This window comes from Arachis ipaensis, chromosome B7, assembly GCF_059453495.1.
Source record: "Arachis ipaensis isolate K30076 ecotype BB chromosome B7, ASM5945349v1, whole genome shotgun sequence".
Lineage (NCBI taxonomy): Eukaryota > Viridiplantae > Streptophyta > Magnoliopsida > Fabales > Fabaceae > Arachis > Arachis ipaensis.
The window spans coordinates 53,483,515-53,487,500 of NC_142442.1; positions in this window are offsets into that span (position 1 = coordinate 53,483,515).

Below are 3,986 nucleotides of genomic sequence, written 5' to 3' on the forward strand. Positions count from 1 at the left end.
GAAGGAGAATTGATCTCTCTTCTTCTTGGTTCTTGCTTGAACACTCTTTAATTTTCTTGCTTTGGATCTTGGGTGGAGAATTGAAGAAATTCTGTTTCAATCTCACCTTGAGATCCCTTGTTTATTTTCTTTCTGCATAATTGAATTTGAATTTCTGTTTACTGCTTCTTCATCTACTTTGCTTCTGCAATTTACTTTTCTTTACTTCTTTTGCAATTGCTCTTGTTGGATCAAGGAAGGATTTGAGATCTAGACTTGTTATCTAGTCTCTTCCACTCCTGAGATCTCAACCCCTTTTAATTTGCTGCAACTTAAGCACTGCTTTCTAGTTCTTTAAATTCTCAAGTCATTTTACTTTTCTGTTAAGATCTACTTCACTGCACTTCAATTTTCTCTTTTATGTTTAATGCCATTTACTTGTTTCTTGTTTAATTCCTGCAAGTCCACACCCCAATCCCTTTTACAATTCAAGCAATTTACATTTCTTGCACTTTAAGCTTCAGTCATTTATATTCCTTGCAAGTTAAGATTCTGCACTTTATTTTACATGCTCTTTAAGATTCAGTTTCTTTATTTTCCTGCTCTTTAGTTTGTTACAATTTTCCCTTTCCCTTTTACATTCAAAGTAATTTAGTTTCTGTTAATCACAAACACTCAACCAATACTTGATTCGCTTGACTAAATCAACCACTAAACTAAAATTGCTCAATCCTTCAATCCCTGTGGGATCGACCTCACTCATGTGAGTTATTATTACTTGATGCGACCCGGTACACTTGCCGGTTAGATTTGTGTGTTTTGGTGGAAATTTATTTTTCACCAAAATATCTCATCAAGTTTTTGGCGCCGTTGCCGGGGATTGATTAGATTGACAATGATTAAGTGAGGTGGTAATCTAGATCAAGCACTTTTTCTTTAATTTTTGACTAACCTACTAACTGTTTGAAGTTTTGTCTCAACCGGCTACATCCAATTTTTCAAGAGAATCACTGTGTTTTCTATTGATTGATTTATATGTCACAGGGAAGAAGAAATTTCTGAGAAAGAAGAACATCACAACATGAAGCCACAACTCATTACATTAATAGAGAACAATTGTTCCTATGGTGGAAATCCCTTGGAGGACTCTAAACAGCACCTATCCATTTTTCTGAAAACATGTGGGGCTATCAATCTCAATGGTGTAGACCATGACACCATTAAGCTCATGTTATTTCCCTTCTCACTGAAGGATGAAGCGGCACAATGGCTTGAAACCTTTCCTCAAGGAAGTATAACTAGTTGGGATGAATTGGTTGCCAAGTTTCTAGCCAAATTTTCCTCACCCCAACAAAACATCAAGATGAAAGAAGGAGTACATCCATTCATACAAAGAGAGGAAGAACCACTGTTCAAAGCATGGGAGAGATACAAGAAATCAAATGACAAGGTAGATTTTCGAGCATTCTATGAAGGATTAACCTCCGAAACAAGAAAAGCAGTAGATTACTTCTCAGATGGCCTACTCAAGGCAACAGCAACCATCCAAGGAACTGCAGAGTTCAGTGACAAAAGAGCCAATAACCAACACTCATTTGAGACGCCACGGAATGCAATTTCAGAAAAGGGAGTAATGAATTTTGAAGGAGTGAGAGCAATCATGGATCAAAACAAGCAGCTACACCAGCAAACACAGCAGCAATTGGAATCAATAGCCAGACAAATTGATTCTCTACATTCAGCCACAGTGAATACACAATTTCCACCATGGAAACCACATTCTTATTTAAGAATGAGGGAATCTCAGTATCAGGAACAAAGGGACTTCAACTATAATAACCCCAACTTCCCAAACCTGCAAAAACATCACCATACCAACAAAAATCACTACACACCACCCCAATATACACACCTCCAACCTTATCCTACCCCACCACCTGCCCAAAATGACTTCCATCAATCACCACAATTTACACAGTCACAACCAATCCTAAACTTTCAAAAACTCTATGTTCTAGAAATGATGATGGAAAGGTTTATGAAAATCCAAGAAATGACATTAATAGAGCAGGAGGACATAAGAAAAAACCAAGAGGCATATCTCAAGAGAATTGAAAGGTACATGGAACAAATGGTTCAAAACCCTGCTAAATTGGGTGAGAGAGAAGGAAATATATCCCTAAGAGCCACTGAAGATGACTCGAAGAACAATGAAAAAGCTGCTGAGTTGAAAGGGAAGACAGTTATGGAAAACAAGGAGAAGCCTACGGTAAAAGGAGGAAACCAAAGGCAACTGAGACTTCAACTTCCATAATCAGAGGATGAAGAATGTCAAGCTAGTGACAATAAAAGAGCGCTTGTTGGGAGGCAACCCAACCTGAGGTAATTTTCTTTTCATAGTTATTTTAATAAAAAGGTTAATTAACTTCATCTATAATGCAAGAAGCTAAGTTTGGTGTTGCACACCAACACAATCTAAGGGAGAATGAAGGATTCTAAGTTTGGTGTTCCACCAAAGTCTACTTAAAAGCACATTCTCACTTTCTGCATAATATAGGCTTCAAGCATACTAGATGAACTAGTTAGCCATTCTACTGCATTTCTTAGTTTCCAGTTCTATCACTTGTGAAAGAGAAAAAGAAATTATCACACATGGTTAATCTAATACATTGGCAAGGTACTAAGTTTGGTGTTCACACACCAAAGTAAGTTCAAGAGCCCACAAATAAGTCTTGCAGATTAGCTGAATACCTAAAGGAGTTGAAAAGCAAGCAACATTCGAGGAGTATGCAGGAAAATAGCCAACAAATCAGGGAACATCTGCATTATGACTTACAAGGAACAAACAGAAGGAAGAATGAAAAGCTGCAACCCAACAGGTTGTATTTATACTTGATCCTTGTTGTTGTGTAATGATTTAATTCAGAGAGTCCTTTATGTCTGGCTGGAATGATCATGTAGTTGCAAGTGGAAGTACATGTTGAAGAAAGCTATCTGCTTAAGTTTTGCTTGAAAACTATCTGCATAATAATTGTCATCATCCATCAACTTGAATACTTTGTTTTGTTTTCCCTTGCTGTTTGAATAAAAGAGAGATGTTTGATTTAGAAAAGTAACTGTTCAATGTTGCAGAAGTGAGAATAAAAGTTAGTGGTGGTATATGTGTTTGATTTAATTGATAGCTCATAGAATAAATGTTGCAAAATGACTTGTTACTTAAAGCCTAAGCTAGTTTGCTGCTGTGACCTCTCAATTATTGAAAGTCCCTTGAAAATAAATCAAAACAGAGAAAAGAGAAAGAAGAAAAAGCCAAAGAAAGTGGCAAAGAAACAAACAATAAGGCTAGACACCAATAGCTTGGACCCTAGGACATATGCCTGTGGTGTTTGTGTACTAGGATCTGCTTGGACAAGTAAGTTCTAAGGAGTATTTTAAAACTTGGCAACTTAGATCAACTGATTTGGGATTGCCAACTGAAAGTCCACAATAAAGAGCAACCTAGCTACAAAACATTTAGTGATCCAAAGAGATGCTGGGCATCAATGGTCCTAGGAGGAAAAAGTGAGCCATGTGTCTGTGGTGAAGAAATGTTGAGTAAAATAAGGCCAAAGGTCACTGCAACATTTGACACCAAGTCTTCAATAAGAAATAAGCTCTGTAATGCAAAAGAAAGAGGAAAATCTAACAAGGGAATGAACAAAAAGTGAGGATTCATGGCAGCAATCTTAGTGAACTCTTAAAGGAACATAGTTTGTTTTGACAGCAAGTAATAAATGAGCTACTTTTGATCTGCATAAAGCCCCATAGACCAAGTTCAACTATCTGCCTAATAAGAACATATACACTTATCTATTTCATTCTATCTTCTCTTATGTTTGATGCTTGCTTGGGGACAAGCAAGTTTTAAGTTTGGTGTTGTGATGACAAGTCATCATATACCCTTTTTAATAGTCTTTTTCCTTATTTTCATTTGGTTTTATGCACTTTCTTGCATCCTAAGAAAGCAA